Here is a 25,257-nt window from a genome sequence, read left to right as displayed (position 1 = left end):
AATTTTAGGCATCAAATGAATTTTTTTTGGGTAAAAATTTTCATTTTGAATGTTGCACCCTTTTTTTATATATTCTACACACAGAGGCCAATCCATTGATTTAAGAATTACCTTAATCAGAGTTCATTTATGCAAAAGTTATGCCACTTAGAAGTTAACCTTCCTATTTTCACCACCATAATTTGAGTGAATGCCACACCAACCCCCATTATTCATGGAAAAGGGGATAGGTACGTGATTATGATGAACAAGACTCTACAATAGTCCATATTGTAACTCTGGTTAATATTTAAGGTAGTCAAACCTAACCACTAGTAGGCTATCAGGTTCTATTATAACCAAACCACTGGGAGGAAAAGGGGTTCCATTATTTTTTAGTGTATTTGTTCCATAGATGAGAAAAAAATAGCCAAGAGGGATAGAAGATATAGAAAACAGAGAGGTAGTATCCCACTTGCCATAGACAATATGATAGTCACAACCATTTTCTATTTAGAGAAAGAGAGCAAAGCGACCTCACCTTCCAACTAGGTTTTCTCCTAAATGGGTTTCCGAGGTCATATCTTGTGTCAAATCATGGTTTGTGATATTTTATTTTTTAGTTCTCTATTTTCTTCATAATTTTAATTTGCATGCATACACAATTAACACTAATCTACAAATCTAGGAATCTAAAAAGAAATAAAATCGTAATAATGTAGAATTCATATATTTAAATATAGTTTTATCAAATTTGTTTTGAAAACCTATCTAGTGGAATATCCACAGTAGTTTACGAATCATATTGGTATTAGAGAATGATTCTTTGGGTATATTGTGGATATTTGCAGGGGATCTAGATTGGCTAAGCCAAAAATCGTAAAATCTTTGTCATGGTCGATGAATCTATGAATTTAACCATCATGATTTTGTAGAGGAGAGGTTTTCGCGGCTGGAAGCACAAGTCGCAGATATATACTGTAATGTAAATCTCCTCAAGTCATCCCTAATTAATAATATTGGGCTATTTGGAGAATATGGGGTTTCTAATGTAAAGGATAGATGAGAGGGGAGATCGGGAGATCAGGAAGAAACAAAGAACCAAGCAAAGAAAGGACCCAAAAAAAATCAACCCAGTTCAAGTGCCATGAATCATACATAGTCCCTATTCAAAATGGAAGTGAAGGTTGATATCAAATTGTACCAAGGTGAGATCAACACTCTAAATCTAAATCACTAGTTGTAGTAATTCTAAGTGCATTTCAATGTCCATCATATTGAGGAAGAACAAATATTTCATTTGTGCGTATGAAATAGAGGGCCATGCCTTGACTTGGTGGGAAATCCACACAAAGACCTTGCAGTTGGAGGGAGATCCTCTAGTGACTAAGTGGGAGGACTTCAAAACCCTCATAAAGTCATAATTTTATCCTATTGGGTATGTAGAGGACCAGTGGATCTAGTGGCACTACTTTAGGAAAAATTTGGGGCAGAGTGTACGAGAGTACACCAAAAATCTTAGAAAGATAGCCATAATGTTGGTTATCTCCCCCAAGAACCCAAATGTACTCCTCAAGTATTTCAAGGGTCTACACAACCATTTACAGAAGCAAGTGATGTTATTCAAGCCCATATCGATGGACGAGGCTTTTGTATAGCCACATAAAGACTTTGAGGTTGGAGGGAGGTCCTCCAATGACTAAGTGGGAGGACTTCAAAACCCTCATCAAGTCACTATTTTACCCTATTGGGTATGTAGAGGGCCAGTGCATTCAGTGGCACCATTTTAGTAAAAGGTTGGGTCAGAATGTACAAAAGTACACCACATATTTTAGAAAGATAGCCATAATGTTGGATATCTCCCCAAAGAACCCAAATGTACTCCTCAAGTATTTGGGGGGTCTACAAAACCATTTCTTGAACCAAGTGATGTTATTCAAGCCCATATCAGTCGATGAGGCTTGTGTATAGGCATAATAGCTAGAGAACATAGGCTTGAAGAAAGGGAAATCAAGCGCATCAAAGTAGAAGGAGAAATAATACTATTCCAAGGAGGGGAAGAGAAAGTTGAAAGGGGGAAAAGGTAAAAATACGAAAACTACATGACACCAGTGCAAAGATCCCAACAACCACTGTGACCATTGCAACATTGATGGCCATACAAAGGAGAAGTGCTAGAAGTTGCATCCAGAGCTTAACATGAAGAACAAAAATAAAGACAATAAGAAGAAGAATCTCATGGTCATCGTTTTAAGCAACTAGGTTGAAAGCAACTCAGATGTGGATGAGAAGATTGTTTATACGTTAGTGTAGAAGGAGGTGAATCTGAGTAGCCTTCAATAATAGGAAGAAAAAGAAATGACCAACCTCTTCCACATAAATATATAGGTCAAGAAGACAAATATTGAGGCTCTATTTGACTTAGGATCGCAGGTGAATCTCTTTGCAGCAGAGCTAGTCAGTAACTCAGGATTGGAATTTCATGATCATTTGAGCCCGTATCGATTGTGATGGATAAATAAGGATGTAGAGTTGAAGGTAACAAAACAATGCAAAATTATATTTGCTATCAATGCTAATTTTATTAATGAAGTAGAACTAGATGTAGTCCCCCTTGATGTATGTGGAGTTGTGTTTGGAATTCCCTACATGTACATGTGAGATGCAATATTCATGTGGAGAGCCAACCAATATTGGCTTGTCAAGGATGGAAAATCATTCACCATCAACGTGAACAAAGGAAAGTAAAAAAATTAGGTGGTAAGTGCCAACCAATCTGAGAAATTGATTAGTTCCAACAAAAAGTATGTTTTTTTCTTTTTAAGAGAAAATGAGTCTATAGGAGATTTTATAAGAGGTAAGTGTGGAGCACTTGGAAGGTATGCTTTTGACAGGCAATCTAGTGGTTTTTCAATAACAATTGTAACCTTTTCTGCATTAGGAATTCAAAGAAGATAAAGGATTTTGATAAAATGTGCAAAAATAGACGAAGGAAGCTCAAGTGCTAATAATTGACATTTTCTATGCAGAAAGACATGCGAGTAAGGAGTTCCCGCCCAAAAGCGAGAAGCAGAGGAAAAATAACTGCTGTTCCTCCAGTAGGGAACCAGATGCGGACACGATCAAGCAAAATCGGAATTGAATAGTCCAGGAAAAGAATGCGGGATACCGGCTCAGCGAACGCAAGAAGGGTTGAACGATTAGCGAATCCCTCAGGATCTTCGATCCTGAGGGATCGCTGCTTTACTTATCTCTGATTATCTAGATATCTCCGTCATTTCTTTTATATAATGGCACAGCATCATTAAGCAAAGGACGACTGTTTTGTAATTTTACAGTTCCAGAACAAACTTTAATCATTGCGTCTCACTGAGACCTGATTTTGTTATACTCTTGTGAATGCGATTAATATAAAAGACTTGGTGTTTATTCTGTCTCTGCGTCTGGAGTAATCTAAGGCAGTGTACCATTGGCAGCTAAGGGCCCGGCTCCGAAGGACACTTGCTTTTGTATCATTATACGGTGATTTTTGTGTGGTTTGTTTATCTTTATTACTTAGCAGTCTGATGAATTCTTTATATGATGCGCTATGCTCTGTTACGTTTAATGAATGAATGATTTCTCTATATAAAGACTCTGCACTGTATAATTGGATTTACATAGGGTCGAATTCTATCTTTATTCAGCCATTTCTGTAACATAGTACTGGTAGGAATGTTACTGTCATTGGATTTATGTTAAACAATATTTGTGGGATTTGAGAGTAGCGTCATTCTGTTTAGAAACATAGTCGTATCATTCAATACTCTCAGATTGCTATATTAATGTAGAACATGTACATACAGGTGATGGTTGTTGTTTCATAAATCCTTACGGATTGCTGTTCCATTTGATTATTGCTGTTCCATTTTACTGCTGTTCCATTTATTGCTGTCCCATTTCCATTTTGCTGTTCCATGTTACTTTCCGCTGACTTATTTACCTGCCTTTGTTGTTTTGGTGTGAGAGAAGGCCTACGGCTGTAGTGAGCCTCAGCAAGACGCTGCTTAGCTCCCAGACCTATAAGTCCATGCTCTAATTCCTCTTCTTTAATCAGTTTCTAGAGGGAAGGGTTATCGATTCCGTACCCTTGACTGATCAACTGTTTTGTGTGATTCTATCTTTTGGTTTCGTTATAGCTTAGCATCTGTTTTCCTTTGATCTTCTCAACCCACTGTACTACTAAGCATTACTCGGACAAATAGCCTCGGATTGAGCTACTTCTTGCAATAACAAAACGTTCCCGGATTGACTTATTAATGTGGAATAATTAGCGGTGTGAGAGACCCTAGTTATAGCTCTACATTTTGGTGCCGTTGCCGGGGAAGGAGTATAGCCATTTGCCCTTTACAGAGTAGTGCACAAAAGCTGCTAGGGGGGAGTTGGATTTTAAAAATGGAAGGTAAGAACCTGCGTACGGAGCATGTAAAAGCCCTGCTCCACCGTCCGCTCTCTTAGCAGAATTGCTGGTTGAATAGGATTTAGTAGTTTTTAGAGTGCATGACTAAGCAGAAAAAGCTAGAAAAATATCAAACCTCCAGTCAAACCTGAAAAAGCCAAAGGACCGGTGACCCTTGGCCGAACAACCTTCATAGACGAAATCTATAAGAAAACTGAATCTCAGCCGTCAGTAGGCCTCAGAAAGACTTATTCTAAGCAGCCTACTAGCTCCCTTCAGGCTATAGCATCACCATCTGGAGCCTACGCTGAGGTGCACAGTCGGACTGATGAACAGGACTTCCAAGAAATTGAAAATTCTGTGTCAGAACGGCTGCAAGAAGGGAATTTAAGCAATCTTTGTGAAGGAGAAGGGGAAACAGGGGAAATAGAGGAACCAAGGTCTCCTTCTAGGATAATCCAATTGTTAAACAGCCCAGACAGGGGGAGCGCGGCCAAAGTTAACCTTGAAGGCACCCCATTCCCTCAGACAGAAATCCTAGATAAGGGAAGTGTCATTAAAACAGTTCCTGCCAAGGCCGTCCCTTCTCAACCTAGGAATACCCTCCTAGAAATTCCGGAAGAATATTGGCACATATTTGATCCAATGGCACAGAATCAGCCAAATGCTGAAACTTCTACATTGCAATATCCTATAGTAGATTCTGCTGCAAATGCACCCATGAAAACAATACCTCTTCAACACATCCCGACGTTTCATGGACTTACATCAGAAGACCCCGATGCATTTTTATTTGAATTCGATGTGCTATGTAGAGGGTACAATTACACCACTGACCCCCAGAAATTAAAGCTGTTCCCCTCCACTTTAAAAGGAGCAGCTCTGAGATGGTTCATGGGTTTAGGTGGTGGAGTCATAAACAACCGGGAGCAAATGAAAGAATCCTTTCTTAAAAAATATCAGGATTATTGTAGGTCGAGAGAGCTAAAAGATGAAATTTTCCAAATGACGGCGAGACCAAATGAAACTTTAGAAGAATACGTAGAACGTTTCCAGTATAATTTACAGAGATCCCCCTATGCATCACTACCTCTGCCCGATAATGTGTTGAAAACTGCATTGATTAGGGGAATGAAAGAGCAGTGGATTGAAACATTGAATATCATGGGAAAAGGGGATATTTACCAAGAGAATTTTGCTGATATCATTAATTTATGCATCAGGAGTTCAAGAGGCAGCACAAGGATAAAATCAACAGAATATGATAGGTTTGTTAAAGACAACAAAATATCAACAGAAGGGGTAACACGTGTAGAACTAGGGAATTTATTAGAAAATTTTAAAACTGATATTCTGGGGACATTAACTACTCAGCTTGATATTGTGCAGGCTAAACAAAAGCAAATGGAGGCGGAGCAAAATCTGGCAATTTTCTGCCCCCGATGCAGAAGAAAACACAGCCACAAGGAATGTCCGCTAGATACAGTTCAAACATGTGCTATCTGTACGAAAGACCACCTTACTGAGAGCTGCCCCTCACTTCCTGGATTGAAGGCAGTATACAAGGAAGCAGAAGAAGAATCAGAACCAGGATACTTTGTTAACCAACGTCGCCAATGGCAACCTAGGCAATCTGGTATGTTTTCTGACCCGACCTCTTCTTTTCAGCCTCCGCAGTATAATGCTCAGCAATATGGTATGTGGCAAAACCAATCTACAAACCCAGTCCCGAATTGGTCGTCACAGCCGTTTCCTTCTCCAAACCCATGGATGAATCAGACAAGCCAATTCGGATGGCCAAATTTTCCTTACACCCCACCATATTGGCAGAATAACTCATACCCTCCGCAATGGATTCCCCCTACTTCACAAAGTTCGCCCTGGCAGACAAATTGGCCAAGATCGACATATCAGTCAACAGGAACTATTCCACTCCCTCAACCGACTCTTCCAGCCTTACAACAGAACCCCCAGTCTAATCTAAGGCCGCAACTCCCAGCCCAACCCAATCCCAATCCTAATAATAGACCAGTCCAATCCCTCCAAATTATAGAAACATCAGAAACTGGACTTGACCTAAGGGAGTGCAATGACCTTCAGTTACGATCTGGACGTATCATAGAAACAGAGGGAGACAAAACAGTTCACATTGAAGATCAGTTACCAATAGAACAACCACCACAACAAGAGGGTGTAAATAAAGAATAGACCCATCAACAAACAAATACATCCTCTCCTCCTTTCCCGGAACGATTAGTCATACCACGACCAGTACAACAACCAGACTTTGACATTCTGGGAGAGTTACAAAACCTGTACATAAAAATTCCATTCCTCCAAGCCATTCAAGATATTCCCATATACGCAAAAACTATAAAAGAACTGTGCATAAAAAAATCAAGGAGGAATACAACCACTAACCCAAGAGTCCAAGTAGTCGGCACTTTATCTGATTTATTATCGGGAAAAGAGGCACCTATCAAATACGAAGATCCCGGAAATCCAATTGTGACTGTCCAAATCTATGGCCAAACCCTGACTAACGCTTTAGTTGATCTAGGAGCTGCAATCAATATTTTGACAACCTCTACCTGTCAAAAACTTGGCATCACATCAGTAGAACCTACTTCTACTTTGTTGGAATTGGCAGATTGATCTGTAGTTCGACCAGAAGGCACTCTATACGATGTCATGGTTTCTGTAGACTCCTGGGAATATCCAACTGATTTCCTGATAATTAACCCAAAAACCCGACTGGATGGACATCCGCTAATATTAGGAAGACCTTGGCTTGCTACTGCCGATGCCTACATTGGTTGCCGGCAGGGAAACATGACTATAACTAAAGGACCAGATGTTAAAAATCTAGTTCTATATCCTCCAGCACAGCCAAGCCTGTCAATGATCAAAACCAATCAGTATCCTGTGTCATACCTTACTAACAATATCGGATCCCCATTGACTGTACAGAAGGCTTTAGATTTTAAAGATCAAATAGAAGATGATGCCATCAATAACTTCATTAGTCAAACTGAATCTAGATCTCACACACAGTGTTTTATGATAGAGGCAGCATTTGATAGTGAGCTAGAGGAAGACCCTTTGAAAGACGCACATGACCAAACAATACCAGTGACTGTTGTTGCCAATAGTAAAGTAGTGGAAATTGAACCTGGTAAGGCCCTAAATATCAACGCCAACCTTACACCAGACCAAGAAGCAAAACTTGTAAATCTGTTACGAAAATATCAAGGAGAATTTGCATGGGATTACCCTGACATGAAAGGGATCGATCCCCAATTATGCACCCACCACATCTACATAGAAAAAGATGCAAAACCTATTCGTCAGCCGCAAAGAAGACTGAACCCCCATCTAAAAGAGGTAGTAAAAGCCGAACTTCAGAAACTTCTAGATGTTAATTTTATTTATCCCATCTCCGACAGTAAGTGGGTCTCTCCCCTGGTGGTGGTACCCAAGAAAAATGGAAAATGGAGGATTTGCGTAGATTACAGGGAGTTAAATAAGGCCACGCAGAAGGATCACTTCCCTCTCCCATTTATAGATCAAGTATTGGACACTTTGGCAGGAAAGAAATTCTTTTCTTTCCTGGACGGCTTCAGCGGATATAACCAAATCCAAATCGCCCCTGAAGACCAGGATAAAACTACCTTTACTTGCCCTTGGGGAACGTTTGCCTATCGAGTCTTGCCCTTCGGCCTATGTAATGCCCCTGCTACATTCCAACAGGCTGTCCTTAGTATCTTCGCAGATCTTATAAACGACGGACTTGAAGTGTATATGGATGACTTTACACCATATGGAGATGATTTTGACCCAGCTCTAGATACCCTGGAAAAAGTCCTACAACGTTGTATCGCTACCAGACTTTGTCTGAGTCACGAAAAGTGTTACATGATGATGACAGAAGGGTTCATTCTAGGGCACTATATCTCAGCAGCCGGCATCCAGGTAGACCCGGCTAAAATCCAGATTCTTTTGCTTATTCCTACCCCCACTACTCAAACGGAGGTACGCAGTTTTCTTGGCTTTTCTGGGTATTACAGACGATTTATAGAACATTACTCACGTATTGCTACACCTCTATATGCTTTAATTGGCAATGTTGATTTCTTGTGGACAGAAAAATGCGACCAGGCTTTTAAGGAATTGAAGAAGCTTCTATCAACAGCCCCAGTCCTTCGAGGAACCAACTGGAATTTGCCATTTCAAATCTCATCTGATGCCTCGGACACAGCAATTGGCGCAGTCCTAGGGCAAGAAGAGGATAAGAGACCATACGCTATCTACTATATCAGCAAAAATTTATCCTCTGCCGAACTCAATTATACTGTTACTGAAAAGGAATTCCTGGCTGTAATACATCCTGTTAACAAATTTAGACATTATATCACAGGCTATCCCGTTGTGTTATATACAGATCATTCCGCTATCAAATATTTGGCAAATAAACTTGTTACGAAAGCTAGAATAACGAGATGGTTGATCTTATTGCAGGAGTTCGACATTACAATTAAGGATCGACCTGGCAAGGAGAACCCTATAGCTGATTTCCTCTCACGAATACCGAAAGCAATTGAAACAACAACAGTGGAAGATCAATTTCTTGACGAGCACCTGTTTGCTGTTGCTGTTCGAACACCCTGGTATGCTGATGTCGCCAATTACCTTGCAGTCGGTAAGCTACCAAAACACTTAACCCCTCAGGAACGCAAGCAGATTGTTCAGAAGAGCACTCGGTTTTCATGGATTGGAGGCCATTTGTTCCATACAGGGGCAGACATGCAAATCAGAAGGTGTATTCGAGAAGACGAAATCTTCGACATTCTAAAAGCTTGCCACGACGAGCCATGCGGGGGACATTTTGCTAAAAAAAGAACAGCACATAAAGTATTGCAGACGGGATACTATTGGCCTACAATTTTCAAGGATGCGAAAAAATTTGCACAAGCCTGTGACAGCTGCCAACGAGCAGGAAAACCTAGCCAAGCCGATGAAATGCCTCTGAGACCACAATTGGTCATTGAGCCATTTGAACGATGGGCTCTGGACTTTGTTGGGCCCATCAATCCATCGTCAAATCAGAGGACATACATTCTGGTGGCGACAGACTATGTTACTAAATGGGTCGAGGCCGAATCATTACCTAGGGCTACAGAAGACTCTGTGATACAATTCTTGTTCCATTTGTTTGTACGTTATGGACTTCCGAGGGAACTAATCACCGATGGTGGACCACAATTTGTTGGAAATAAATTAGCTGCAACACTTAACAATTACCATGTCCAACATAAGATCACTACCCCATACCATCCGCAGGCAAATGGGCAAGTAGAGAGTAGTAATAAGGTAATAGAATCAATTTTAACAAAGACCATTGCATCGCATAGGCGTGATTGGGCCACTCGACTACCTGAGGCACTGTGGGCCTACAGAACCACATGGAGAAGTACTACAGGCTATTCACCTTATCAATTAGTGTTTGGAAAGCAGCCAATTTTCCCCATAGAATTCGAAATCCGAACGCTACGAACGGCACAGGAAGTCGGCCTAGATCTGAGTGAGGCACAAATCAATCGATTACAGTAGATTAATGAATTGGACGAAATCAGGCTCTCTGCATTACAGAATACAGCATTAATTCAACAACAGCGAGCTAAATGGCATGATGCACTTATCAAGAATAAAGTCTTTCATGAAGGAGACTGGGCTCTGTTATACGACTCTCGGTTTCAGGACTTCCCGGGGAAACTACAGACTCGATGGTTAGGACCATACGAAATCCAGAAGGTACATGACAATGGGACCCTTACCCTGATCACAATTGACGGTTCTGGATATGCATTCAAAGTAAATGGCCACCGAGTTCGCCTTTATCGAAAGCCACTCACTCGGGAATCCTTCTGTTAGCAGCTACGACAAGATACTGATATGGAAATCTTAGGAGAGGAAGCGAAATCTTCCTCACCTATAATTTAAGAAATTCATTTTTATAACTTGTACATAATATCTTGTATATATGTTTCTTGATTTTTTTGCTTGTATTCCAAGTGTTTTTGCTGTTCCTTTGAAAAGGAACAGCACTTGTGTTTTTGCTGTTCCTTTGCAAAAAGGAACAGCACTTGTGTTTTTTGCTGTTCCTTTGCGAAAAGGAATAGCACTTGTGTGTTTTTGCTGTTCCTTTGCGAAAAGGAACAGCACTTGTGTTTTTGTTGTTCCTTTGCAAAAAGGAACAACACTTGTGTTTTTGCTGTTCCTTTGCGAAAAGGAACAGCACTTGTGTGTTTTTGCTGTTCCTTTGTGAAAAGGAACAACACTTGTGTTTTTGCTGTTCCTTTGCGAAAAGGAACAGCACTTGTGTGTTTTTGCTGTTCCTTTGCGAAAAGGAACAACACTTGTGTGTTTTTGCTGTTCCTTTGCGAAAAGGAACAGCACTTGCGTGTTTTTTGTTGTTCCTTTGCGAAAAGGAACAGCACTTGCGTGTTTTTTGCTGTTCCTTTGCGAAAAGGAACAACACTTGTGTGTTTTTGCTGTTCCTTTGCGAAAAGGAACAGCACTTGTGTGTTTTTGCTGTTCCTTTGCGAAAAGGAACAGCACTTGCATGTTTTCGCTGTTCCTTTGCGAAAAGGAACAGCACTTGTGTCTTTTGCTGTTCCTTTGCAAAAAGGAACAGCACTTGTGTGATTTTGCTGTTCCTTTTCAGAAGGAACAACCCTTGTGTGTCTTTGCTGTTCCTTTGCGAAAAGGAACAACACTTGAGTGTGTCTGCTGTTCCTTTTCAAAAGAAACAGCATTTGAGTATCTTCGCTGTTCCTTTCTCAAAAGGGGACAGCATTTGCGATTTTCCGTTGTTCCTCTCAAAGAGATGGTATCCTACGAATGAATTCTTCTCTCAGGAATGCCATCGACATGTTTTCACCCTTATGGAAGATGCTTTGCCTCCATATTCTCTTCAATCTTGTAGATACAACAATGAACTTATGCGGTGAACATAAAACCATGATATACCGAAATCAACACATCATAAATCGCTATCACTATGAAGCCAGTATGTATAACAGGACAAGAGGAGGAACGTGAACTTTTCATCTTCGCTGTCATTGTCATTTACCAGTACCCTGGTTGGTGATCTTTATCATGACGATTCCCCTAAAAATCTTTCTTGATCATTACTTAGGAATAAGAACGAACGATTTATATCTATCTGTTGGGATCGTAAGACTTTTTCCTCCATTCCTCGCTCTTAAGGAGTGCGGAACCACCCTTATGTGAAAATAAACAAGAGAAGGTGCTCTGCAAAAGAAAACAAAAACAAAATATGAAAATTGTCAAATGAAGGATAGGAGGTCTCATTAAGAGCCGGCCTACCATGATCATAAGGACGGAAGCGAAGTGGCATTCCCATAACGGCCACCACACCAGGGATATGGTCCGAAGGTAAATTAACAAGCAAACCTTGGAATAGGGGGTCTCATCGCGAGCCGGCCTGACCACGTTTCGCGCCTACCTTGTGAATGGCATTATGGCTATCTGGTTACCAAGCCGGCATAATGGCCTGCATTTTGACAAAGCACTCTTCAGAATATACACAAAGGATTATGGTTCCGAAGGGTGAAATAAACAACTCTGCCAAGGTTATGAACACCTGTTGGCAGCAGAGCTCTGTTAATGGCATAGAAGTCGTAATAATTACACCAACAGGTATGATATTAAATTTTTCTGTCTCTTATCCTTTGCAAAGATCATATGTCACACCCAATGTATATATCGCATGAATATTTATTACCACCAATCATGGCAACGGAACTGACGGTGACCACTGAAGACTTCGTACGCTTGACAGACGTCCCATCCCCTAGCTCCTCAATATATCACGCAGGCTCTTATGCAAAACGCGATCTACCTTTTTGCCTCGGTTTCGGCATTTCGTTGTTTTTCTAAAACATGGCATAATTTCATATGCTGTACTCTATGATTGGACCTCCGAACTGGCTGCTGCTCCTCTCTTTGACGGCTGGGGACAGCCTATCAGATCGCGGGGGGGGGAAGGTAATCTCATTACTCCATGATTACGTGGCTGCACACCATTCGGGCGAGACAATGTACGAAGGAATGACATGGTTTAACGGTATGATGCTTCCATTCTACGGAAATTGCCATCCACGATTTTTTTTTTTTAGTTGCATGCTCGGTGATCACCCTCTCTGCGTCGCAAACACCGCAAGCAGTTGCTGTTCCATTTCTGAGTAGAATCATGGGCGGAAAGACGGTCCGAAGTGAACCTCACAAGCTGACAGTTTCCGCTGCTGCTCACGAAATCCTGGAAAATGTAGGATGGTTGAATTACTTTAGCCGCCTGCAAGAATCAAATGAAGCCGTGGCGTTGGAATTCCTGTAGAATTTGCAGGAAAATTACTCCATAGTAGGAGGAAAGCGGATAGCGGTTACAGAGGATATCATTGCAGAAGTTTCAGGATTACCAGCTGTTGGACCCATATGGACACCGAAGAAGGAAAGATTACAAAAAGCTATGGAATTTTTTCAGGACGAAGGCCAAAGCCTGACAGTCAAAGGGAAAGGAGTTCTGCCGGCAACATTAGGGGAACCCTGGACCGAGCTAGCAAAGATAGTACAAAGTTATATCACCTGCGAAGGGAGAAAAGACGTGGTAAGACCTCGTCACCTGAAACTTTTAGCTGTTTTAAAAGGAAAATGTTCTGTAAATCTCCCTGCACTTTTAAATTCGCTACTACATGACGCGGCCCAAAGCTTGAAGAAGGCCCAGCACATAGATGCAGTCATTAGCCACCATGGGCTGATTCGGTTGATAGTGAGCCACAGTCTCACTCAACAGCAAATCACTTGGGAGGAACTAATCGCAATAGTCGAAGGAGGATCGGCTGCACCACCCCCAAAACCTGAACAGTCCTCTAGTACGCCGGAACGATTAGAGAAACGCAAGAAGTCAGCAACAGAAAGACATGCCGCTTCAAAACGGAAACAGCCTTCCGATACGCCAGAATGACCAGAGGAACCCAGAGAACCTGCTGGCACACCCGACCTACCTGAGAGACCAAGGAAGTCAGCTCGGCTGGCCCGGATACGAGGAAGGTTGGAAAGAATTCAGGAAACAACGGCCCAGCCAATTAAAATTGCGGACGAACCTCGAAAACCAGAAGGAGGACCTTCCGAAGGAAATGTGGAGCAATCAGGGCCTAGGACTGGCCAGCCAGAAGGGGAAGAAATGGGTATCGCACAGAGCAACCAAGAAGATGAGCACTCTGAGGAAGAAAGGGCCACCGAACAGAACAATCAAGAAAATGAGCACTCTGAGGAAGAAGGGGTTACCGAGCAGGGCAATCAAGAAGAAGAAATAGCACAGCCAGGGGGTAGCCTGTTGCAGGACCCTGTAGGTGAGGAGGAATTGGCAGCAGTTCTGGCCAATATGGGGGAATATGGCCAGCCCTCCAGCACAGCAGGCGTCCCTGACAGTCCCGCAGAAGAAGAACTACCCGAGGAAGCACATGCAGAAAAGGCAGGAGAAGAAAACCCGCCTGGTTATGATAATGAAATTGAAGACAACAATCAGGGACAGTCTGTCCCCAGGACGCCGGAAGATATCCCAGATGAAGAAGGAGCGGGCTTAAGGGTCAAACCCTCTGCCGAGGCAAAGGAGATTAAGAAATTAAGAAAGAAACAGCAGAGGTTGTTGGGCACTATAGCCAGGCTCCGACAGCAAATTCGAATTCTGAAAGCCGATTTGAGAATACAAAGGACCTCAAGGAAAAGGAGGAGGGCCACTACAGCAAAAACCCCGAGGACAAGAACCCGTTTTGTTGGTCGAAACCCCATCAGGAGACCTACTGCCGAGGAACAGTCTGCTGTTCCAAATAACATAGAGGAACAGACTGCTGTTCCATCTGACCCTGGAGAACAAACTGACATTCCAATTAAGGGAGAAGAGAAGCAAGATGTTCCAATGGCAGGGGGACCTCAGCAGCCTTTCATTCGTGTCAAGAAGGAGAAAGAGAATAAGGAGACCCAAACAGAGGCACCACCCTCAGGGGTTATTCGGTTTCTGAACTCTAAACAGCGCAATAAAAAGTTGTAGGCAAAATTCCCGGCCTCTACGGCTCAATGGAACAAGGATCCAAAAATGAGAAACTTGCACAGGATGATGAAGCAAGCCCAACAAGAAGCTGAACAACTCAGAGAGCAAGCAATCCCCCAGGAGAAATATGAAGAATTACAACAGCAACTTCGGAGTATTAGTCAATCCGAAAGCCAAGCCTTTGAGGGGTGGCAGAAGGAACAAGAAAAGGTTGCTAAGGTAACTCGTCGATTAGATAGTGTTGTTAAGCAGATGGACACTGTGTGTTCCTTATATAATGAAGTTTTGACTTGTAGGGCCCCTGCTAAAAATTATGCTTTATTTTTTCTTGAAAGATATTTGAGATTGAAAATAAAAGTCGTTAGGGCAGGAGCACCTATCCACATCAACACTGTTAATGACTTTATAGACTGTTGCAAGCATTATGGGGTTAAGGTTCAAAGGTTATTGTGCGAGTTTTACTTGCACAACCTTGTGCTAGACCAGGAAACTGATTTAAATCCTGGCCCTTTTGTTGGCGATATACAATTCCAAGCCTTCATCTCATTTGGGGTTAATCAGATGAAATGGCTCAGAGCTTATAACACCTTTCAGAGACAAGAAAATATCCTAGACTTGTGGATATGAGCTGAACCTAGAGACCCAGTGACGCTATGGAGAGAGCATAGGAGTCTTATGAGGATCCCAGGTGTCATTGAGATAATAGGACCCATGCACGAAGACTTGATCCGAAATGGTCTGGAATATTTCCTGACTATTAAAGATCTTGCCCTCGATGCTGCAAAATTTCGATACCGGACCTCTAGTCCAAGCATCCAGCTCAGGGAACCATTCAAATATGAGAATTTTGAGCTGGCTGCCAGCCGATTGAACCTTTATGGGGAACGGATTCTGCAAGTAGGGCCATCCTGGTTAGGGTATCGATTTCGCAGTCCAATTATTTGGCACCCTGCACCCGGATATCAGGCCTTGTATGAGATGCCTGTAGATCAAATAGATCAGTTCTTTGATAATCTAGTTGCTCATCACGGTTGTCGGCCTCCTCACGAGATCCCTTCTCCGGCCTATTCTCTCACCGCCTTGCATGTCAACTACAATGTTTTCATGAGGCCATGAAACAGGGTAAGCAGGGGGGTGTGTGGAGCACCTGGAAGGTATGCTTTTGACAAGCAATCTAGTGGTTTTTCAATAACAATTGTAACCTTTTCTGCATTAGGAATTCAAAGAAGATAAAGGATTTTGATCAAATGTGCAAAAATAGACGAAGGAAGCTCAAGTGCTAATAAATGACGTTTTCTATGCAGAAAGACATGCGAGTAAGGAGTTCCCGCCCAAAAGCGAGAAGCAGAGGAAAAATAACTGCTGTTCCTCTAGTAGGGAACCGGATGCGGACATGATCAAGCAAAATCGGAATTGAGTAGTCCAGGAAAAGAATGTGGGATACCGGCTCAGCGAACGCAAGAAGGGTTGAACGATTAGCGAATCCCTCAGGATCTTTGATCCTGAGGGATCGCTGCTTTACTTATCTCTGATTATCTAGATATCTCCGTCATTTCTTTTATATAATGGCACAGCATCATTAAGCAAAGGACGACTGTTTTGTAATTTTACAGTTCCAGAACAAACTTTAATCATTGCGTCTCACTGAGACCTGATTTTGTTATACTCTTGTGAATGCGATTAATATAAAAGACTTGGTGTTTATTCCGTCTCTGCGTTTGGAGTAATCTAAGACAGTGTACCATTGGCAGCTAAGGGCCTGGCTCCGAAGGACACTTGCTTTTGTATCATTATACGGTGATTTGTGTGTGGTTTGTTTATCTTTATTACTTAGCAGTCTGATGAATTCTTTATATGATGCGCTATGCTCTGTTACGTTTAATGAATGAATGATTTATCTATATAAAGACTCTGCACTGTATAATTGGATTTACACAGGGTCGAGTTGTATCTTTATTCAGCCATTTCTGTAACAGAGTACTGGTAGGAATGTTACTATCATTGGATTTATGTTAAACAATATTTGTGGGATTTGAGAGTAGCGTCATTCTGTTTAGAAACATAGTCGTATCATTCAATACTCTCAGATTGCTATATTAATGTAGAACATGTACATACAGGTGATGGTTGTTGTTTCAAAAATCCTTACGGATTGCTGTTCCATTTTACTGCTGTTCCATTTATTGCTGTCCCATTTCCATTTTGTTGTTCCATGTTACTTTCCGCTGACTTATTTACCTGCCTTTGTTGTTTTGGTGTGAGAGAAGGCCTACGGCTGTAGTGAGCCTCAGCAAGACGCTACTTAGCTCCCAGACCTATAAGTCCATGCTCTAATTCCTCTTCTTTAATCAGTTTCTAGAGGGAAGGGTTATCGATTCCGTACCCTTGACTGATCAACTGTTTTGTGTGATTCTATCTTTTGGTTTCGTTACAGCTTAGCATCTGTTTTCCTTTGATCTTCTCAACCCACTGTACTACTAAGAATTACTCGGACAAATAGCCTCGGATTGAGCTACTTCTTGCAATAACAAAACGTTCCCGGATTGACTTATTAATGTGGAATAATTAGCAGTGTGAGAGAGCCTAGTTACAGCTCTACAGTAAGACATCCTTGGAGGGGTGTACTAAGAAATGAAAACAAAAGTTGGAAAAGTTTCTATAGTCATATAGGGATGTGTTATGGGATCCTAAAAGGTTACTACCAAAGAGGGAAGTGGAGCATGAGATACAACTATTGTCAGACTCCCCATTACCAAACAATGGGTTGTATAGGTTATTTGTTATAGAAGCAAGTGAGGTGAAGAAACAACTGCAGTAGCTACTTTAACAAGGTGTCATTCAATTGAGTACATCACCATGTGGGGAAAAACTTGACAGATGTGTATTTATTATAGGGCATCAAAGAAAATCACACTCAAGAATAGGTTCCACCATCCTTGGTTAGATGATCTGCTGGATCAGTTATAACAAGCGAAATACTTCACTAGGAAGGACTAAAATTTTACAGATCACTAGGTTCGAATCAAAGAAGAAGATCACTGTAAAACCACCTTCAAAATAAGTAAGGTTTGTATGAGTGGTTAGTAATTACATTTGGTCTATGCAATGCACCAACTACATTTATGAGATTAGTGAATAGATTCATTTGTTATTGTCTATTTGGATGACATATTGGTATATGGTTCTACCTAGGAGGAGCACATCACTCATTTGATGGAAGTGCTGGGGACACCAAATATGCACCAATTTCTATACAATCTCAAGAAGTGTGAGTTTGCATATCAGCCTTTGGTATATATGGGGTATGTGATAGGTGGAGGAGAGTTGAAGATAAATCCTTCCAAGATGGAGGCCAAAATGAAATGGTTCGTGCCTACTAATGTTCTTGATGTTAGGAGTTTTGTTGGGGTAGCATAATACTTGAGGAAATCCATAGCCTCATTTTTAGTGGTATTAGTGCCACTCCATGCTATAACAACAAGTGCCAAGAGTTTTCAGTGGGGAAAGTGTCAGCAGAGGGCCTTTAAGGAGATAAAGAAGAAGATCGATCAAGCACCAATTCTGGCATTACCAAACTTGTAATAGCCCTTTGAAGTGGAGACAGATGTGAGTGGGTATGCTATGGAAGAAGTCTTGATGTAGGGAGGAAGGCATGTATGCTACCATTCTAAAGTATTTCATGGGGAAGTTCTTAAATACCCTACTTACTACAAGGAGGTCTATGCCCTAGTGCAAGATATGAAGAGGTGGAAGCACGATCTGATGGGAAAGGAGAAAATAATCCACACAAATCACTAGACACTATAGTACCTACAGGCCCAGAGTAAGCTACAACAGACTAGACATTACGAGTGGATGGGGTTTCTATAGCAATTTCATTTAGTGATCAAGTACAAGATGGAAAACACAAAATAATTGTCTGGCATGCTTTCAAGGCCACCCACATCAAATATCATAGGTTTAGGAACTCTGATACACCTAGATCCATTCACCCATGATGCATACAAAGAGGAATATTCATAGGATGAGGACGTAAAGGAGGTCTTTCAATAGTTGTAGAACCAGAGTTATGTGCATGATGGTGACGACACCATAAACTAACATCTCCAGGATGAGTTACTCTACAGGATGGATAAGTTATGTGTTCCTAAATGTCAATGTTTGTAGCTGATAAAAGAGGCTCGCACCTCCCATTTTGCATGGAAATTTGGTGTAGGAAAGATAATAGCCAACTTGCAGAGGCATGTATATTGGTCCAAGATGAAAGAATGGGTAGCTAGGTTCATAAGAGGATGCACGCTTTGTTGTACCAACAAGACATAATAGGAAACATGGTCTATATATCGCTTACGTGTACCCACTCATCCTTAGAAAATCATTCCATGGACTTTGTGGGAGTTTTAAAAAAAACAAGGAAGGGACATGACTACTTGTTCATGGTAGTTGACATGTTCAACAAGGTGTGTTTTTTATGCCTCGTAAGAAGACCATCAATGGGAAAGTATAAGAAAATATGTTCTTTGGACAAGGTTTGGGTGCACTTTGGGATACCAAGGAGCATTGTTTTAGATAGGGACATGAGATTTATCAGTGCATTTTGGACTACATTGTGGGATAAGATGGACATGAAGTTGAATAGGTCTACAAAATTCCATCCCCAGACAAATGGTAAAACATAATTAGTCAATAGGACTTTGGTGCAACTTTTGAGGGGTTATAATCAGAAGCATACGAAGACCTATGATGAAAATATGGTATATATTTATCACTCTTATAACGGAACAATCTGCATTTCTATTAGTAAGTCCCCATTTGAAACTTATTTAAGATATTTGTCGCCTTCACCTTCGGATATTGCATATAGGTAGAAAGTAGTGAGGGTGGATCTTACAAGGGATGCCTTGAGGGCTAAAAAAATTGTTGATAAGATCAAGAAAAACCATATATAGGTATAGGAGACATTTCATACGTCACATGGAAAATACAAGGCCAAGCATGATCAACATAGAACAAAGGAGTCATTCAAGGTTGGAGACATGATATGGTTACACTTGAACAAGGAGAGGCTCCACAGTCCTAGTAAGAAAATTAATACTATGTGATATGGTCCCTTTAAGATACTAGAAATATGGGATATAATTCCTACGTACTTAGTTTACCCCTATACATGCACATTTACTCAGTTGTGAATGTGGAGAATGTAAAGCTCTATGAGCCTTCCATGCTAGATTAGGAAGAGGAACAAGTCCTACCCTCTGTGGAGGATTTTGCACCAGATGCTCAGGAAGAGTTGATTGAAGATATAGTTTTGTAGAAGAGATCCATAAATACAATATAGGGGTAACATGACCTTTGGTTGATTGGGTTGAAAGGAAAATTTCCATGCAAAGCTAAATGGTACTCCTAAGAGAAGGTGGAGGAAAAATTTCCCCACCTCATTCAATAGAAAATTTTGGGCACTAAAATCCTCCCAAAGTGGGGATATGTGATCCATATTGGATCATTATATTTTTTTCATCAATATTGATGCTTTTAGAGTGGAAAAAGTGGAAGAATCAACTCACAGGACTAATTTTACTGCTAGGACCTAGTTTGGCAAATCAGGGCCTAAAATCTTTCAGAAGCATTTTAAGGCATAAAATGATGTTTTTTGGTTTAAAAATTTTCCACTTTAGTGTTGTACATTTTTTTTCATATTTTACACATAAGGACCCTTCTAATGGTACAAGAATCGCCTCAATCGAAGTCCATATGCAAATGTTATGCCACTCAGAAGTTGACCTTCCTATTTTCACCACCATAATTTGAGAGGATGCCATGTCAGCCCCTATTATTCATGGAAAAGGGGCTAGCCACGTGATTATGATGAAGAATCTCTAGAAATACAATATTGTAACTTTGGTTAAGAGTTGAGGTAGTCAAACCTAACCCCTAGTAGGCTATCGGGTTGTATTACAACTGAGCCACTAGGAGGAAAAGGGGTTTCATTCCTTTTTAGTGCACTTGTTCCATGAATGAGAAAAAAATAGCTGATAGGGATAGGAGATAGAGAACACAAAGAGGATTTTTGTGCTCTAGTATCCCTCAGGCCATAGACCATACGGTACTTGCAACCATTTTCTATTCAAGAAAGAGAGCTGAGCAACCTCAACTTCCAACAGGTTTTTCTCCCAAAAGGGTTTCTAAGGTCATACCTTTGTCAAATCGGGTTTTTGAGTTTTTATTTCATTTTTCTTTATTTTTTACATAATTTTAATTTGCATGCATACAAAATTAATAGTAATTTACAGATCTAGGAATCTAAAAAGAAATAAAAACTTAATAATGTAGATTTCAGAATTTTAAATATAATTTTATCAGATTTGTTGCGATGAATTGTCCATTGCAATATCCACATAATTTTATGGATCACACATGGATTCCACGTGGTAGCTTCATGTTGATGTGTGTTGAGCCTCAACCTTGCACTCATTTACCTATCCTCCCAACAGCCTTTCCCTATTCACTTCTCTCTTCTGACATCATTTCCTCCATCAACTTGTTCAATTCATTGCATTATATGTCTTTTTAACATGATTTGTTGACTGTGCTAATGATTGACTGTTGGTTTAGAATTTTGGTACATGTACAACAATTCCGCAGCTGTTCTGCAATTTCGTAGCTGTTCAGAGATTTCGCAGCCTTTTTGTTGTTTGCTATACTCCACGTGTCTTCTCAAGGAATGGGCCACATGGGCACGTTGGTATGACTGTGTACATGGTTCGTGTGCTATCAGCTAAGCCAACTCGTTCATATATACCCCCGGTCAACGCAGATGCACCCACGGTCAAACAGCAAAGTTCCAAACGGTGGCACGGCTCTGCGTGAGCAAATGAGACACGGAACCACAGCTGGCACTTCCTCCACGCCACGAAGACAGCAAGGGACAGGATCTAACCATAGATTTACTCCCCATGATGACCGTTTCCTCCAAACGTGCACGGAGTTGCCTGCGTGTTGCTGCATAGTTAATTAGTCAAGACTGTAGTTGCTTAGTTTACGCAGAGGACAGTTTGTCCCTGTGCCTATAAATAAAGCATTTGCATACGCTTAGTAGTTAGTCTTCAAGTTAGTTTTTGGCTGTAATCACTTTGTTTATAAAACTCTGTTTTAAAGACTGTTTCATACAGCGTTTACGTTTTTTGTATTTTGACATGCTGATTTAATATAAGAAGACTGTTCCTGTTCATCTCTACGTAGCTGATCTTTAGCTGGTTGAGTGGATGGAGGGCCCCCATCTGCCACAACCTATGTACAGTAGCATTTAACTTTATTTTCCTGCCTTTCTTTGTTTTCATTTTCACATGTACAATAATGTATAGTTTGATTTCTGCAGTTTTTCATTTCTTTGAACATGTATAATAATGTACAGTTTGATTTCATGCCTTTACATTTCCAGCACTTTTCAGAACTGATCAGTTTGTTCTTGCAGGTGTGTTAGGAGCCCGGGATAGTGTGTTTTCATTTCTTTTTATCACTGATGGTATTTGAAGTTGTCTTGTCTTAGCTGCTGATTTCTACCTTGCTTACTTAGTTTCATTGCTAGTTTACTTTATCAAGTTTTTGACAAGTTGCTTACTAACCTTTTGATGGTCTTCTCATCATAATTGACTAACCTTTATTGGACCAAAATATCATTGAGTGGCAGCTTGGTTTGATTAGCTTTTAGACTCATATTACTGATTCCTTCTTAACTATTTTTCATATGAACAATTTCAGCTAGAGGCAGAATGTTAATGAAGAATGAAGTGTTATGATTTGTCATTTAAGTTTTGCAGTTAAAGTAGTTTTTTTCACTTTCCATTGAGTTAACATAGATGCTATTTTTGTTCTTATCAGCAGCATAGATAGTGGACTAGTGCCATTAGTCACTTTGTTTAATGCTTTGCTTTCATTTGAAGTTTCAATTCCATTACAAGTCACTTTTCAAGCTTTCTCTTTAAAATGTCCTAGAAGCATTTAGAAACCACCATATGCACACACACACACTCATTTGTTTATAAATCCATCACTCCATCTTGAGAAGTTAAATCAACCACAAACATCATCCAAAAACGACAAAAGGAACTAGGAAAGGTTGCTTAAGTATATATTGTACACTTCACTTCATCAGCTTACGAGCCCCGGGTTGACAATTAATGATAGCAATTTAGACAACACTAAATTGACCAAACATTTTGGCGCCGTTGCCGGGGAAGTGAAATTAGGTAGCCAATTTCTAAAAAAATTAAGAAAATTTCAAGAAAGGGAAATTGATAACCTCTCAAAGTATGCTCTCCTCTTGCACCTAGAGTGATCTGGAGGATCAGAAAAGAGAAAGTTATTGGTTTAATAGTTTTTTAAGTATGCTCTCTTCTTGCTCCTAGAGTGACCTGGAAGATCAGAAAGAGAATTATTAGCCTGACTTGAAGAAAAAATAAAAAAATGACATGCATAGAGCTAGAGATTCTAGGGGAAGGTTTTTAGCTAGAGCCAAGAGTTCGATTTTTACAAGTCCATCTACTTCAAGGAATAGACAAGAGACACCTCCCTCATCTCCAACCGACACTCCTAGCCCTAGGATTCCTGTAATTCAAGAGGAAAGAATTGACTCTCCCACACCTTCTATTGAATTTGAATCAGAAAGAGATCCTTTCCTTTCTTCTACAGAAAGACCAATTGTAATTGAAGAAGTAGAATCATCTGAAGAAGAGGGAGAAATTCCTCCTCATTCACCCTTTGTAGAAGAACCAGAAGATTCTGAAGTCTCTGGGGAAACTACCATGGCAGAGGAAGGAGCACCTGGATTTGGTAGAGGTATAGGTAGAGGAGGAGGAGGAAACAATGGAGGAGGTAGAGGTAATATTGGAGGAAATAGGGATGGGGATAACTCATTCGGGTTCCCTATAGTCGATGAGGATTCTCGAGCCACCATGAAGAACATCTCACCATCTGTCCTCCCGAACTTTCATGGATCAAGGAATGAGGACCCTGAAACATTTTTATTTGATTTTGAAGTCGTTTGTAGAACTTATGACTATTTGGATGACACTCAAAAACTCAAATTGTTCGCTTCCACATTGAAAGGACAAGCTTTGAAATGGTTCATGGGGTTAGTCACTCAGTCCATTAGGTCTTGGAATGATATGAAACATACATTTTTGGATAGGTACCTGGACTATTGTATGCCTACCAACCACAAGGATGAGGTATTTAAAATGGTACAAAGAGAAGATGAGAACTTAGAGGATTTACTCGAAAGATTTCAATATAATTTGAAAAGAGCAAAAATGAGTAACTTGGATGAAGAGACCTTGAAAGCCCTATTACTAAAAGCCATTAGAGATGAATGGATAGATCTTTTGAATATGATGGGGAAGGGAGATATATCTCAGCTTCCACTTTCTGATATAGCAGAATTATGTGTCCATCTCTCAAGGGGCAAATCAAAAACTCAAATAGGGCCTAGAGATCCTTCTCTCCTTAGAGCAAATAAATCTGCAACTGGATCGGTAAGTAGGGCTGAGATCGGCAATATGCTTGATGAATTCAAAACTGACATCTTAGGGAGTCTTAGTGAACAATTAGACACCCTTAAGATCCACAATAAGCAGAAAGTAGAAGCCGAGGCCTTGGCCATCTTTTGCCCGAAATGTAGGAAGAAACATGCTTTAAGGGAATGTCCCTTGGAAGCACAAGTTGTGGAAACATGTGTAATTTGCTCAGAAAACCATGAGACCAAGGATTGTCCTTCAATCCCTGGGCTCAAAGCAGTCTTTCAAGAAGATCCAAATACACTTGAATCTCTCTGTTTTGTTGCAAGGAGACCTTGGCAGGGGCAACAAAATCAAGGGTTTAACAACTCTATGAATTTTCAACCTCAACCAAATTGGAATCCTTGGCAACAACCTTGGCCTCAACCTCAAAATCCTTTTCAATCATGGATGCAAAGCATGCAAAATCCTTATGGGAGATTTTCTCAATTCTATCAATATCCTCCATCTTTTCAAAACTAGCAAGCTCCACAACTTCCAAATCAAAGTCAACAACTATCATTACCATTCCCTCAACAACAAAAACCTTCTCCACAAAATCAAAATTCTCAACTCTTTCTTCAATCCCAACAGAAGTCAAATCAACTTCCTTCTCAGACATTGCCAAACCCCAATAATAGGAACCCTCAAAATGCTTACATGATGGAAGGTCAACCATTTCCTACCTATACGATTGTTCCTCTCAATGAAGTACAACTCAGATCAGGTAGAATCCTAGATCAACCTTCTATAAATGTTCAACAACCAAGCATTTCTGAGGAAGAATCTCTTAAAGCTAATAAGGGTTCTGAAGCATCCCTTCAAAACCCAAACACTCAAAAAGAAAAAGAAAAAGAATCAACCCCCACAACTCCCATAGTCAAACAACCTACATCTTTGGCCACACCTCCTTTTCCTGAAAGGTTACAAATTGACAAAGGAGTGGAAAAGCAAATTTGGTTGCCTGACTACAATTTTCTAGATGAATTGAAGAATGTCTGTATCAAGATTTCCTTGTTACAAGCCATTAAAGAGATTCCCATTCTAGCCAAAATAATAAAGGAGTTGAGCCTTAAAAGACCAGGAAGGAAACCAAGAGATACCAGAAGAATCCACCTGGTAGGAAAAATTGCAGATATTATGATGGGAAAGATTAC

Source organism: Pinus tabuliformis, chromosome 5_2 (assembly GCF_031772625.1).
Source record: "Pinus tabuliformis cultivar Carrire ecotype Pingquan chromosome 5_2, CPIR1, whole genome shotgun sequence".
Taxonomy (NCBI): domain Eukaryota; kingdom Viridiplantae; phylum Streptophyta; class Pinopsida; order Pinales; family Pinaceae; genus Pinus; species Pinus tabuliformis.
The sequence above is the reverse complement of the archived record's forward strand: the minus strand, read 5'-3'. Positions refer to the sequence as shown.